The sequence below is a fragment of the Oculina patagonica genome, chromosome 8 (genome assembly GCF_052425735.1).
Source record: "Oculina patagonica isolate OP01 chromosome 8, crgOcupat, whole genome shotgun sequence".
Classification (NCBI taxonomy): Eukaryota; Metazoa; Cnidaria; class Anthozoa; order Scleractinia; family Oculinidae; genus Oculina; species Oculina patagonica.
The window spans coordinates 26,620,227-26,636,420 of NC_135765.1; the positions used below are offsets into that span (position 1 = coordinate 26,620,227).

Sequence of the window (16,194 nt, forward strand, 5' to 3'; positions counted from 1 at the left end):
ATCTACAAGAGGTAACTGGAAGGTCACTTCGTGACACTGGTAACAAGGTTAATTTTCTTTCGAAATTGATGCCAACACTCAGCGTAGTTTACCGTTGTAAACTCACACAGGCGTCTTTGCAATAGAGTCTCAAGTTCATTGATCGGCCCTGTCAGCTTATTGAAATGATACAACAGATAAAAGACTTCTGATTTTTTTGAATAACCTTTTATTAGGAGTTAAATATCAATTCTAAATGCCTGAATCATTTGTTTCATTTTTCGAAGAGTATAGGTTAAATTTTTTTAGCGTAGGTCTCTTTATATAGTATATATGCTTATAGGTTTTTGTTTTCATTAAAATTGTGAAGGCAGATCCATTTTTTCGGCGTCAAATGTGTAAACCAATACAGACAAGTGGAGTTATTCTTTTTCCACCAATCAAAGCGAGGTGCTAAACAGAGCGTTGTAAAAACTTCCCTGTATGATATCGAAGAACTCAGTTTAAAGTGACGGTGAACTCGAAGGTGTTGAGAAAGTTTCAAGCATCTGCAAATACTCTTTATTCCCAAAGGAAGACACTTCACTGTTCGGTAATAAGTGTTTACTTTTTGTTAGTTTATGGCTTTTAATCTCTGTTTATTTTTGCGAGTGGGTCTAAGGGTTGCAATGCCAGTAGTGCGACCAGAATCAATTTCAGATATTGAATATCATTAGTGGCATTATCATTTTTGGCTTCGCCATGAAAACATTTTGTTAATTCTCTAAGGTTTTTTTTTTCGTTTTTTAACTTAAGGGTTTACTGACGTTACTCATCTAGATTTGTCTGTTCTGATGTGATAATGGGAAAATTAACTGAATATATACGGAAGCTAAATAAAAATGAATTTTAGCAGCATATCTTGATTCACCACATACTATAAATTATGTAAAAGTTTCAAAGACTATTCATTGTGAGAACGAGACTGTCAAGATTGTATGCATAATTAATGCCGGGGGTTAGACGGAGCATGCGTGGACTTTTCCTATAAATTAGTTCGGGGTTTTTGAGAAATTTCTGTAGTGTATAAAATATTGTTGACAGACAAAATCGTAACATAGCTGTGGCTAAACCCCCACCAGGCTAACACGAGCGAAAAAACAATCGCTTTGTAAAACTAACCCGAAGTTTACTTAAACATGAATCACTTAGGTTTAATTCTAGAGAGGTAAAGTCGGTCGTCTAAGCGGTCACACCAATGCAGTTAACTATAGTAAGTTCTGATTTTTTGACTAATTTCGAATTTAAATTAGTTAATGACAGCCCTTGTTGTTGATCTGTGTCTAGTTGTTCCTCTTTTTTTTCTATTTTTGCACGGCATCTCGGCGTTGAAGAAAATAAAATGCAGTGAGGATGTTAGAAGCTGAAGAGTTCAAGCTTTATATATATGTAATTTCTTGGCATGTTGTTTTTCTTTTTTTTCCTTCCCTTTACGCTTTGTTTTGCATATTAATGTTCATCTTGCACGTGCGAAAAGAATTGTCGCATTCTGATTGGTTTTTCGTTTGTAAACTGAAGACTAACCCATGAACCTTGCTTGGGTATAAATATAGTTAGTCTCATTAAGAATGCTCTAGAGACTTTTGTTGCACTCGGAAGTTCATTTAGTTTTCACACATTCGTTACATATTTTAACAGAACGCCGTTGAACATTTGCATTTTTATTTTGCTGAAGAAGGCAACAGTAGTTTCCGAAACGTCCAAAAACAATATTTTTAGCCAGTGTCCACTTTTTTCATTCGTTTTTTACAAAATTTTTAACATGCCTGGCTACAACCCGAACATTTAGAGTTAGTCTGTATTGTTTTGGATCAGCGAGGCGTAAACTATAGTTAGGGTGAACAGAGAAGCGGTCACATTAACGAAATAGCTAACTATAGTTAACGTCGTCTTTACTATAGTTAAAAGTCTAGACCGCAGCCATTGTAAGGTTTAATATACTGTTATGTGAACAAAGGCATATTTTTGACGTGTCGCGGGTGCAGTAATAATTTAAAACTTGCAAAATTAAAAACACACTAACGGCTGCTAAGCGAAGGCGGTGTCAAAGGCTTTTTTGCTTCCAAAGCCCTTATTTTTTCCGTAAATGAACTATAAAAGTTATTCAACATAAGCTAAGTTCGAGCTGATGCAAATGTACCTGTTAAATAACTACATTGCACACATATTGGGTTCTTGGACCGTGGGAACTAAGAAGACCTCACTACTCAGTGCACTTAAAAACAATTTTACCAGAGCATTAACAGGGCTAAGACAAATAAATGACTAGGAGCCAATGAAAATCACGAGAAAGATAATTAACATGAGATTAACATTCTTTTACCTTTTGGCAGAAATGTGAACTTAGGAAAAAAAACAGGACTCTCGCGAGAGATATTTTAAACGGTTAACCTTAAGCGACCTTCGATTACTTGAGCGACACAAAGGTAAAAAATGATTGACTATTTCATTTAATAAACCCTTTGCATGAATGGTGCCCAAATTTGAATAACAATACTATGTAAATCCTTAGCCTCGGAGGATGTTTATAGCCAAAAATTTTTACGTGAATGCGAGGCTAAGGATTTATAAGTATTCTTATTCAAATGAAGACGCCATTCATACGAAGGGTCTATACAATGCGAATTTGGTAATATTCAATATTGTTCAACTTCATAATTTTTTTAGCCGAGGGCTCCCTATATAAGGTATACAGGTAACGGTGATTATTTATACCAGAGTCATCATTTGATAGGTGTCCAAAAGCGTTTAAGGCCATACCGTAACACCAAGGTACCATGATGACAAAGCTAGACAACTTTTGGGCAACTTTTCTTATTTCGAGCAACTTTTTTCCTTTCGAGCACCTTTTTGTATTCTGAGCAATTGCTAGACCGAGGATTTCCGAATATTGTCCGATTGTTGTTTGAAGGTCATACGAACGTTTCTGAGCGTTATTTGAACTTTTCTGAAGATAACAAAGTTTGCCAAAGATTTCCGAGGAAGTTCCGAAGATGTTTCCACTTTCGGCTCATTTAGTATTAAAAACTCGTCAGTGAACATGGCGGCTCATTCAGTATTAAAACCTCGTGAAATGAATTAAACATGACATCATCAGCATATTTACGATTGTTCTCAGTGCCAGAAATCATTGTTATTAAATAAATGTTGCAATTAAAAATGTTATTTAGATACTTTTGTTGCAGTGAAATTACAAATAAATGCTTGGAAATCTTACTCTTGGAGACAATTTCGTAGTAAAAAAACAACGCTGTGGAATTTTTGGAGCAACTTCAGAGCAACTTGCGGATTTTGGGAGCAACGCATCTTTGGACAGCCTTAGTTTGAGTCCCGTTGGGTAGTTTGTTCTTTGTCGCATGCTCATGGCATCTACCTAGTACATGCAATCATAAGATATGCATGATCTTAGGCCCCGAGAAATAATTAAGATACTGCTTTTAAACACCAGAAAATGTAAGTGAGGCCACCTCCTACACCCAGCCTTACCTCCAACACCTTAGCGTATGACATCTATCTTTAAGTGAATGAAGATCTACTCTTACGATTCACCTACAACTGAATAACACAGTCTCTTTCATTTAGCAGGATCCAGCTGGTAATCAACTCGCTACCTGTTGTAGTATTACTTCCCACTCAGTGAGTTAAAGTATAAGTGCTGCATTGATTAGTACTACGTGGAATGATCGGGTAAGCCAGTTATCAACATTTATCATCTTTGGTAAATACGCATTTGCATTTCCATTTCAAGATATTTATCTCTCATACATTTCTTCTTCTTTTAGGTAAAATATTTAGCATGGCTTCAGCTGCAGCACATGCATTTTAGAGAACATTGTCTTCATGGCCTCTACAACACCATCATTTCCTTCAACTAAAGAAACAACCAATTACGCACGGTTGTGTCGCCTTCTAGTTGATGTTGGATCGCAGGTTCTAAGAGAGACCTTTGACAGGGTACGTCCTCCTGGAAGCCTTCACACAGTTTTGTCTGATCCTGCAGTTCATGCTAAACTACAATCACTTCGAAAGAAGAAAGTCCTAAATCCGTCACAATGGGGCAAACTGTACCCTGCCATCAAATCTTCAGTTTCATCAAGGGACTTTGACACCACGCTATTGGTAGTTCTTCTTAGGAACATTTGCAGCCTGGTTCCTCCTGCCACTGGCTGGGATAACCTTCCTCTGGTAACAGACGTAACCCCCGAGGCTGACATTGCTCGCATCAAGTTCCACAGGAACACAGTTTACGGTCATGCAACTGAAGCTTCAGTTGATGATGCAACATTTGGTGTCTACTGGAATGACATCAAAGTCACCTTGGTGCGACTGGGAGGTGCAAACTACCAAGATGCTATAAATGACCTTGAAAAAGAATGTATGGACCCTGATTTTGAGGAACACTACCGAGATCTTCTTAAACAGTGGGTGAAGGATGAGGCGAGCATCAAGGACAAATTAGATGAGCTCAGTAGAAAGCTGGAAGACTTCATGAGCAATACTGAAAATAGATCAACGTTAGAAGGTCAGTGTATGATATAACAACATACATGTATAGGTAGAGTAATAAACTAATAGCTCTGAAGGTGGCTTAACTAGATTTTTAGGGGCAATGCTGCTCTCAAATTTGGGAATTACATTGTGTAACTATGTTGTTTGGAAACTAACTATTCTTCTGGTGCCAAAAAATATGATAAAAAACCTAATGAAATCATGTACAAAACGTTGCTATGGCAACCTCAATATCAAAATAACACCAATCATGACAATTTTTTCTCTTTAATATGCATGTAATTGACCACTCCCTGAATGGGGCTTTTCAGGGCCAATGTAAACTAACTCTGAAACAAATATTGTAAATGAACGAAACATGATTAAGAATCCCAACTGGCAGGAGGCAGACCAGTTGGCTATTTACAAGCGTAGCCGAGGAGTTGAATTCGGGGCTACCGAAAACAACAACAGCTAGTGGTCAGAACGGGACTTGAACCCGCGACCTCCGCATTTCAAGTCCGGCGCTCTTACCACTCGGCCACGCTGCCTCCCTCTTTATCTAATACAGATATGGTGATGATTTTGCAATAGCATTGTTAATGGCAACATAGTTAATTCCCAAACTTGAGCAGTTTTGCCACTAAAAAATTCCAGTCAATCCACCTTAAGGTCTGGGCAGAGATTTCCTGTAGTTTTTTGCCTGTGTTAATCTCTTTTTTGAGGTGCAAAAACTGTGAGGTGCAAAAATTGCTAGTTGTACATTAATAAGCTAGGGGTTGTGACTAGAATTTACATATGGTATATAAAGCAAAAAGAATTATATTATTTTCCTGAATCCAGTGGTTGACAATTGAAACTGTGAGCATCTGGAAACCAAGCAATAATAAAGGCAGAAATCAGCTGTAAACAATGCTCGTCACAAAAAAAAAAAAAAACACTGGCACCAGTCACACTGAACCAAAATGTATATCTTGTGGCTCAGGCTACGTTTACACGGGACCGGTCTGGAACGGATCCGGTCCGATTTTCGTACCGGATAGGCCTTCTGTTTACATGGGACCCTTCTGGAACCGGTCCGGAATGGATCCAAAACTGGACCAGTTATTTTGCACTTCCAGTTAAGGATCCGTTCCGGACCGGTTCCAGAACGGTCCCGTGTAAACACCTGGATCGGTTCCAAATGGTTCCATGTAAACAGGTCCGGTTCGGTTCGGAACGGTTTCGGACCGGTCCCGTGTAAACGTAGCCTCAATTATACCCTTGGTACTTAACAATAATTGTTAATTAATTATTATTCCACGAGTGCACTTTGGATATGAGATGGTAGATAGCGATCAGTAAGGAGAAGATGTGTTTCAATCTTGGGACTTAGACATGTTGACATAACAAACAGCCTGCTGTTGCAGTAAATGTTAGAAAATACCCAAACTCCTCTTTGGGAAGCTACAGGGATGACGCAGTGGTGAGAGCGCTCGCTTTCCTTTCCTTTTCCGCTCTGCTTATATGCAAGACAAAAGCAAGCGCAAATTACTTTCGACACAAGTGAAAAATGCTCAAGAGTAGGGCAGTTTTTACAGTGAGAATACTCGAACCGGGACAAAGAGAGAAGGGTTTCCTGAGAGGTCCGCATCTATTTGCAACGTTGCTGAGTTTTCAAATTTTGTTGTAAACTTATTGTTTCAATTCTTAAACGTCATTGGTCCGCTAACGAAAATGGTCGCCATCCATTGTTATCAATTATCGCTGCGATTGGTTAACTTTGTTCAAACTGTCCCGGTTCGAGTATTCGCACTGTAATTGAGTGTCGTAAAGCCAAAACCAAAGTTATCACTTTGGCCAATCACAAAGGACACAGACAATCCAGAGATCCAATGAAAACTCAAAGCAAATAAATGTAGACGACACAAAGCACGGGAAAACGTGCGCCAGAGAAACACGATTGGTTTTGGTTTTACTTATGATTGACAGAGAAAGTGGTGCGTTTTTTAGCCAATCACTAAGTGTACCAATGCAAAACTAAAGCAAAGGAGAATTACTTTTGATACTCAAGTGAAAAGCCCAGCTCTATCACAAGTCTTAATAGTTGCCCAGCAAATTGCAAGGGTACCACTCGGCTGACTAAATTTACTCAGCAATGCAACAATATTATTTTTTTGCCTGAAACCTTAGCTACCATGGGATATAATAATTATTTGCTATAACCGGCAACAATTCTTGGTCCCTAAGCACAAAATTGTATAGGAAGAACAGTTGTGAACCAGTTAAAAGCACTTAAAGCAAGTACATTTTACAAAAGAAGAGGTTATGCTTTACTTGAGTGAGCCTTCTTTATACAGCTTTACGTCTTGCAAGCCTTCATAAAATATTTATTTTTTCTTTTCCTTTTTTCAGCTGTGAATGGCTACACAAGTGCTCTGAAAGCATCTATTAAAAGCCAAACAGAATTCCAGCCCAAGCTGATGGCCTCCCCAACCATTTCTCACCCGAGAACAGATGATATATTCACTAATCTTCTGATACAGAATGGTAGAAAGGCCCTCTTTAAAAACGATATGACATCAGCAAGAGGTGAATTGCTGCATTATTATGGGCAAGTCATCGGGACCCAGGTCAAAAGTTGTGAAGAGATATTTGTTTGCGGTACTGAGGGTGAGCCAAATCCCAAATCTATTCTTGTCACTGGAAAAGCAGGGATTGGAAAGACTCTGTTTAGTCAAAAGCTTGTTCGGGATTGGGCTGATGGTAAACTTTTTCAATCAAAAGCAAATTTGAAGACACCAGATATCAAGTTTGCCTACTTGTTGACATTCCGTCAATTGAATTTGCTTGAAAATGGCAGGTTTTCTTTGCTAGAGCTTTTAAATTGTTCTTCATTACTGAATGAAAACTCCAACATTGATGACTCATTGTTTGAATACCTTGTTAATCACCCTGAGGAGGTTTTGATTATCTTGGACGGGTATGACGAGTATTCACAACAAGATTACATCGCTAGTAACTTGGAAGTACAGTATCCAAACAATGCTAGAGAGGAAATGCCAGTAGCCGCACTGTGTGCTAAACTTATCAAAGGCAAGATGATGAGAGAGTCTGTTGTTATGATCACATCAAGACCCGACGAATCCGATAAAATGGGTGGAGTTCACTTCGACCAATACGTGGAAATTACAGGGTTTTCTCCGGAGCAGGTAGAAGAGTACATTGAAAAGTATTTCAAAGAAAACGAAACCATGAAGAACACTGTACTTGAACATGTCATGAACAATGAGAATCTTGTTAGCTTTGCACATATTCCAGTCCTTTGTTTTCTGATGTGTTTCTATCTGGAATATACTCTTCAAGAATCCAAGAGCACAGATCTTCCTGTGTCAGCAACTGACATTTATTCAGACGTTGTCAACATTTTTGAACTAAAACATAATGCCGAGTCAGAATATAAGACGAAAGAAATTCCTGAGAAACTCAAGGCTTCAGACGTCGTCAAAACCACATTGAATAAACTATCAGAGTTAGCAGCTCAACTGCTTCTGGAACGCAGGCCAGTTTTTGACGAAACAGACATGAAAGAAAAGTTTAAAACGGAAGAAATCGAAAAACTGAAAGGAAGCGGTCTTCTTCATTGTGGTCCTCCTTTCAGGAAATCTGCTTTTGAAACCACAAAACAGTTAAGTTTTACTCATCTGACCATTCAAGAGTTCTTGGCTGCTCGTTGGTTTGTAATGAGAAATGAAATTCCAAAAGGAAATGTGTCGGAAATGGTCTTGCAGTTTATTGCTGGTATTTTATCAAAGAAAAGAGATGACAAACAAATGAAAAGATTACTAAAGAGTATTTCATTTTCAAACACAATGCAACCCCACCTCCTGAGAGCGAAGTGCCTCAGCGAATATCAAGACAAGGAATTTGCCAAAAATGCGATAAAGAATCATCCCCGTCGCTACTCTAATCAGTATGGCAGCATGATTTTTTCAAATTTAAATGATGTGGACTGTATTGCAATTTCTTTTTTCTTAGATATAATTGGTGAAGTAAATGAAGAGAAAGCTGCCACAGCACAACATGAACGGTCTGAACAGTCCTTTAATGTAAATAGTTTGGTAGTCCAAAATTCAACTCTAACACTTTCTGGAATAAAACGTATCTGTGAATCACTGGAGAAAGAACACTGTGCCATTACCGAACTGTTTCTACGGCTGGCTTATAGTCATGACAGTGATACCGTAATTAGCAGACTGTGTGAAGCATTACAGCATCCGAGCTGTAAAGTAAACACACTAGGTCTGAGTACCATTCGGATCACTGATACCAGTGTTGCCAGGTTGTGTGAAGCATTACAGCGTTCGCGCTGTAAAGTAACCACACTTAATCTGAGTCATATTTCGATCACTAACACCGGTGTTGCCAGGTTGTGTAAAGCTTTACAGCATTCAAGCTTTAAAGTAACCACATTAGATCTGGGTGATAATCAAATCAAAAATATCTGGTTCAGGTTGTGGTCAGACATGAAAAGATTTTAAAATATTTTATTGAACGTTGACACTGGCTTAAAAGATAGAGTGCAGGACGTTTCAGCTGCTGCTGTAGCCTTCTTCAGCAATATATAAATTTTAAAAAGGCGTCCCTGGTGTTATTGTAATAAAAACTAAAAAATGCAGAAAAAAGTGATAAAGAATGTACTGAATTAAAAAGGGGGCTTGGAATTCTAAAACAAAAATAAAAAAGGATAAAAATAGGGAGTGGCATGTAATTAACAATTGTTAAGGTTCTTATAAATGTCCGGAAATGCAACGTGTTCATTAATAGAGTTGACATCTCGGACTGAATGCCACGCTTCGAGGAAGAGTCTTTGTCGCCATGTAGACGAACGGTCTATAATGTCAACATTTTACAGAAAATGCTGAGGGATTAACGCCTGGCAAAACTCGTACCCATGCTCTTTTCACGTTCATGCGCAAGCTTGAAAAATTCTAGCCCCAATCTCGTCCCCAGAGGTCGCGATCCTTCTGGTCTGTGCCAGGGATAAGGACCTCTGGACTAATCTGAAAGCCCGCCAACAAAGGCGACTGAATCTGATTGGCTGTTGAAACTTGTTCGTTAATTGTTCATTTCACCACTATCTCTGGCGCATGCGCACAATCACACCAGAACCAGGATTTCCTGGTTCCAGTTTTGATTAGTCCAGTACATCATGCGAGTAGAGTATATGAAGGACGTAGAGTACATCAAGCGTATATCAAATAGATAGAGCAAGTAGAGTATAGAGTTTATTACTATATTGGGGACATAATAGTTCCCCATACATAACGTATCTACCCAGAGCCCTTGAGTTTCCTGACCCGCTGGTCAAGGGGAACGCAGGCTCTGGGGACGATTATTCACAGGTTAAACTCCTTCTTGGCTGACCAAAAGAAACGATGACTCTTGAAAGATGGCGATAACTAGCATCCCCAATACGGCCAGTAGATCAGTGTGATGTTTGCCTATATAAAAAAGAAAACGAAAAAAATCTGTTAGTAACTAGCAGCCGTAGTACCGAGGCTTTATGTAGGCTAGAATAAAGTTTGTTTGGTCTAACACTATATTTTACTGTTCATCTTTACCTTCATAAGTGGGATCCTGTATCAACACTTGTGTTATACGCCTCTGACGAGACCTACCAGTGGTTGATAGCTCTCCGCAGGTACTTTCTGTGGAGACATTTTTTATGGACAATCAGCTCTTACCGACTGGACTGAGATGACTAGCAAACCTTTTGGCTGCAAATTCTCCGCCTAGCGAGGCTACGCAAGAAAAAAGTTTAAAAAGGGGATGCAATATCTCTACTCTAGGTATGAGAAAGAGGAACCATTTCCATGGAAGGTCCATAAAAGGGTTTCCTTTTTCTGTCAAAACTGGTATGTAAAGAGTAAGGGTTTCCACATCCAAGCGGAGTTTTGCACTTCTGTGTAAAACTTTGCCGAGTACACCCTCTGAGTTCTGTAATGTCTTAGAGGGTGACTAGCCCTCTGTAGACTTGCTATAGCCTATATTTACTGTATGTCAGTTTGTTCAACAATATTGAAGCGTTGAGTGATTCTTTCTGTAGCCTTCGGGACTAGCTAATTGCTGATGTAGAGGGCGGAACTCAGGTACACCCCGTCAGGGTGGATAGATGACTTGTCTCCTATATAGGGCTTTCCACAAGTTGCTCGAGATTTCCCAAAAAGTTGCCCGTAATTCCTCAAAAAGTTGCTTAAAAGTTGCTCCAAAAATCCAAAAAAGTTGCTTCTGGTAATAAAAGTTGCTTGAAAGTTGCTCCAAAAAATCCAAAGCCCTGCTTCTAATCAAGATAATTTCTTTAAATATATGCTAATTTTCCTTTGAGGGTTAAATTTCTAAACAAAAAATATATTTCTAAGCAGTTTTATGCAATTTTACAGCAAAAGAAGTCTCTAAATAACATATCAAGGGGAAAACTTGTAAAATGATGACGTCATGTTTGCCGAGGAGTTTTGTAATGTTTTAGTGCAGAATGAGCCGAAAGTTGAAACGTCTTCAGACGTTTCTCGAAAACCTTCGCCAAACTTCGTAAATCTTCGGAAACGTTCGTATGGCCTTTGAACAACACTCGGATAATCTTCGGAGATCTTCGGTCTGGAGATTGCTCAAAATGCAACAAGTTGCTCGAGAGGAAAAAAGTTGCTCGAAGGGGAAAAAGTTGCTCGAAACATGAAAAGTTGCCAAAAAGTTGCCGAGCAACTTGTGGAAAGCCCTACTCCTATATCGGGAGCTCTAACTGTGGATCAAACCTGTTTATCAAGATTATCTTGTTGATCGTGCTAGATTTGATCTTTTTCTACAATAGCTACGTCACGGATAGCCTGCGGACAGGTTCCTGAGTGGTGTTTGAGTGTGGTTACGCGAGCGAAGCGATCGGTAGAGCGGGGCCCATACTCCCCCTCAGGCCCCGCTCTAACGCTAGCTTCGCTCGCGTAACCACAAAGCCTGTTCGCAGGCGACGTCACGGATGGTACATCTTAGAACTTTAAGTTTGTCAACCTCGTTCCCAGGTCCTATTTCCGTTTCCTCCCTTGTCAAGGGAGAAAAAGGAGAGAGTACCTGGAATCGAGGTTGTGATTGTGGTAGCAAGGAATAGCGTAACAAAACAGAAGCTCCGAATCATAATGGCGGATCTAATCAGCGAAAAAAGGTTATAAATCAACGAAAAAAGCAAGTCTAGTTACCGGTAAGGGAATATAATTAAAATACCTTACTGTTAAATCAGCCTTGCTCTTTTTCGTTGATTGAAAAATTTAGTCTACTTTTTTAAAACAAACATTAGCTCGCAATCTGTCTTAATTTTACCAAATATCAAACATTCTTGTCTCTTTTCGTTTTTTATCACTTCTTTGATGTTTTTGTACTTTAGTAAACAAATTTTATTGTGATCATGAGGTCCCCTTCGATTTAAAGTAATTTTAAATTAATCCGCACTTGATTTATGGAACACGGATCAAATCACTACTAGACGAGATCGTTTAGCCAGATGATATATTGAACTTTGAAGCCTGTCCTGCAAGATTCAAGTACCTCAGCACTGGGTTGAGTCATTTTTGAAACAGTTAGAGGAACGATTATGTTGCAGATCTGCGCGAAGTTTATAGATGTAAGTCAGAAAAAAGGATCAATAAAAGTAGAAGATTTCCTTACAACAGACAAGGAGGAAAGGAAAAGGGGGACAATGAAAAATGGGTGTGTTGGAAAGGAGTAACAGAGAGAGACTGTATTGCTAGAGGAGTCATTGTCAGCGATTTTATATTAATAACTTCGCCTTACCAGGCTAGTTAAAAAATTTATCCGTTACACATTCGTAGCCAAGGGGAAAAGAATGCTTGCATTTTTTGCAATTGCGGCATTTAAAATCCCACAAGATATAAAGGGGGGAAGCCAGACTATGAATCCGCAGGCCCGGGTCTACAATTTTTTTTTTAGTCTATTCGTATTTTCAAAACGTACATTAGAAAACATTCAAGCTAGAGCACTTTTAAAATGAAATAAAAAGCAGTTTTTCACATATCTTTGTATTAAAATATTATAAATCTCTCAACTACCCATTCGCGATGAGATTAAGGCTTATCTAGAAAGTGAAACTCGGGAACGCACAACGGCATTCGCCAATAAAGAATAAGAATGAGTGAAAATGGCCACAATTCCTTGTTATGAAATGTTAGAGTTTATAAGCTATGGAAATACAAGAAGGTCATCAAAAGGTGAGGGAGAAAAATTTTCGAGAGTCTTGATCTGACAAACTTCTCTGATGGACCCTCACCCCCCTCCCCCTCTCCCACCCCCTCGGAAAGCCTTTGGCTATGCCTACAACTCTTCATAATCCTGCATGGCTGGGAATTGATTGTCCCGCTATCAGGTCGTCTCGTCCGATAGCCCGTTCCGGCCCGGAGACGAGGCGTTGCGCTCGCTTTGGTCCGGATCAAATTTGCACGCAATTCAACGCAAGTTTTCACCGTTTGGCTACCCAACGCAAGTCAACGCAAGTCTTGCTTTTACTTCAAAAATGTTTCAAATACTGAATTGCAGCGCGCGCGCAGCAGCAATGGCTTTTTTGACAACTTGCGAGTAAATTTGCGAGACCCTTTGGCCAGACAACGTAACTCTGTGCGCGAAGTGCAACTAGCGATTACTTGCGTCCACTTGTGTTATCATTTAGCCAGGGCATAAGACAATAATATTTACTACAGTCAGTAAAAAGGGAATACAAATATTATAACGGATCCTTTATAGGCAGCGTTTGTTTACAAGAAACGCGTGATAAATTGAACTCGTATCGCCAAAGAAAAGGAAACGTTAAATGCTGCGTGTTTGTGTAAGCTAAGTCACCAAAACATTCTGAGTAACCAAGATATTTTTAGTCCGGGCGAATCACAACTGATGTTTGGATCGTAAACGAGACAAGGGCGGCCGGGAGTAAGTGAGGTCGGACTTCCAGTCGATATTCCTAAGATCTTGCCTGTTTTACTGAGTTGTGGTGTTGGCTGAAGCAGAGTTTCAGTTATTTTTCTTCAAAGACTGTCAAGCAAAACAAGGTCACCAATGTTTGATTTGGTATATGAAGTCTGTTTATTGACCGGTTACCATTGGTTCGCGAATTAATTAGACTGCGAACAAACAACATTCAGATCACAACAGAAACTTGCAAAAACATAACACACAAAATAGATATAAAGACAAAGTTAGGAGTTTTATTAAAAAGTTCTACGTGTTTGGAAACAGGAAAATGAGGACTTGTCGGATCCCTTTCTCAAAGCAATACTGTTCGGACGCGGGGCCTAAAAATGATTGCTGCATTATATTGACGGCTAGTTGGGATAAAATATATTCCGTATTGGGCAGAGTCGCAGTAAAAGTTGTTAGAACTATGCAAACGGCAAGAGAAAGATTACTTGACGCGTTCGCCGTGTGAGCGGAACCCAATTTCGATCCGTGCGCAGCTTTAACAGTCTGGGTTCCCTGTGTACATGGCTTCTGTTTTCGACCAATCAGACGCGAGCTGTGAAAAATTCTTTTCGGCGCTTTGGGGAGGACTAAGTTCCAGAGTTGACAAAAACTAGCAAAAACTAGCGTCTTTAACTACATTTTATTCCCAAAGGAAGGCACTTTACTCACAGGTAATTAGTGTTTTACTTTTGTTAGGCTGTGTTGCAGCGTCAGTAATGATACTAGGGAGTATTTCGGCGATCGGACACGTGAAAGTGAAACTGCACAGTGCCTGCACTTTTGCGTAGCGTAATGTACATAAGCTTAAAATTAATTTCTATTAACCTGAATTTCAGACGTCTCTCTCTCTCTCTGGTCGTTTTACTGCCGAGAGGAGATCTCTTCTCAGGAGTAAAGCGGCCAGAGGAAGACTTCTGAAATTCAGCAATAAGGCTATCGGTATCTTTCTATAATGTGCATGTCAATTCCAAGCGAGATCATGCAGGACGTAACAAGTCGATCAAAGTCGATCATCGAAAACGTATTCGATAAGTCGATAGTACTCGATATTTGTCGATAACTGTCAATCGACAAGTTTAATTTGTCGATAAAAGTCGATAATCACAAGATTTTTAACTGATTATCGATTTTATTAATTGACAAAATGCAGACACGTTTTTCAATCGGCCATGAAATTCAAGTAAGTGTGCGCGGCAACTGTAGTCTTGTCTCCCGCCATATATTGCTTTTTGGATTTCCGATCAAATTCGATCAAAATCGAACAAGTCGATAATCACAAGAAATTGTTTGATCGACTTTTATCGACTTCCATATCTGTTGATTGATTAGTATTGAATTCGATCGACAATGAGCGAATTTTATCGACTATAGAAACTATCGACATGTTACGTCCTGGATCAAAATGTCTGATCAAATTCCTTACTATGTGGGCCAGTTGCAAGGCCAAATGCCCCGCGGTTGGGGCTGAAATGTCATTGTGAGTTGTGATTTCTTGTCTCGTTTTCTCATCATTCAAGGGGAGTGTATCACAAAATGTAGTTGTCCGGAATATAAATTTCCACCTAAGGTGTTCACTGACACCTCTTCCCCCCTCCCACCCCTAAAAAGTCTCCCCAGCCATTTTTAATACAGTCAACTCCTGCCTTGTGGAAACCTCACTATTTCAGACACTCTGTTATTACAGACAGGAGTTGAAGTCCCAGCAATAAGAATAGCGAAGCGCACTAATGACGTCACGGAATTTGACCCCCCGGTATGAGTCAGACAAAATTCGGACAAACAAACCGCTCTCGGTAAGAGCAATGTATGGCTGGCGGGCACTTCGGAGGCATATTTAGCGATTGTTTCACGAAACTATGGCCAGATTGGCTTGGAATTTCAAGAGAAAGCCTTACCTGTGCAACGTAGAAAGCTCAAACCTCGGTTTGAAACAAAAGGTTTGTCAAACAGAGCGATTATTCAATAAATGTAATGTTTTACTCTCAGTTTAAAATTGAATTGATTATAAAGGCCCGATTTGCTGAAAGAAAGCATTCATTTGTATGAGAAATACAGAAGGTTTCCCCTGTTCTAAGTGGCACATTGTGCAACACAACAGAGCTAATCTCAGATTTATGCCACCACAAAATTTCACAAAGAAACGCTCGTACGATCGGTCTCCTTGCCTGACCCAAATATTAAAAGAGGTCAATTTCGTTACTCAATTGTCGCGGCAAATACAATTTATAGACTGATCGAGCTCGGCAGCTATAGCTGCAGTCTGTAATAGTAATGGGGATAAATAACAGCTTTATTAAAATCAAAGCCGCCTTCAATTCCATTAGAAAGGCGTTTGAATAGCATAATATTTTCGCCATCTATCTATCTTGTGTCGAAACAGATCGGATGGCCGGCAATCAGTGCCGTCAAATTCGGGAAGAATTCTGAATTTCTCACAATCAACGTTCTCTCCGGGGCCTAAATGAGGCAAACATACAAGTGGAATCCTTCGCAATTCTATACTTCGAAAGTAATTCGCTATCCGCCGCTTAAATTTCGCGGCATCCTGAATAATTTTGCAGTGGGAATCAAGGTGACATTGCCGGATCTTCGACTAAAAAATTCAATTTTGGGCCATTTTTTGGATACCTTGAATCTGTTTTTCACAAACTAAAGCAAAAATGTTTGTAATCTATCATTTTTCGAGCTTTTCGG

The 16,194-nt window shown here is 39.4% G+C and overlaps 1 protein-coding gene and 1 pseudogene across 2 annotated transcripts in view; both read left to right on the top strand.

Moving 5' to 3' along the window:
• LOC144663272 (uncharacterized) overlaps window positions 1–16,194 on the top strand; it is a 63,507-nt pseudogene that overhangs the window by 39,235 nt on the left and 8,078 nt on the right. The window contains exon 4 of the transcript XR_013572593.1: window positions 6,901–9,021. The product of XR_013572593.1 is annotated as an uncharacterized LOC144663272 (transcript). The remainder of the gene's footprint in view (window positions 1–6,900; window positions 9,022–16,194) is intronic.
• The window catches only part of LOC144663692 (uncharacterized), a 112,705-nt gene continuing 110,641 nt past the window's right edge, over window positions 14,131–16,194 (top strand). Inside the window, exon 1 of the mRNA XM_078524721.1 lies at window positions 14,131–14,171. The gene's annotated coding sequence lies outside the window, so the exon portion shown is untranslated. The remainder of the gene's footprint in view (window positions 14,172–16,194) is intronic.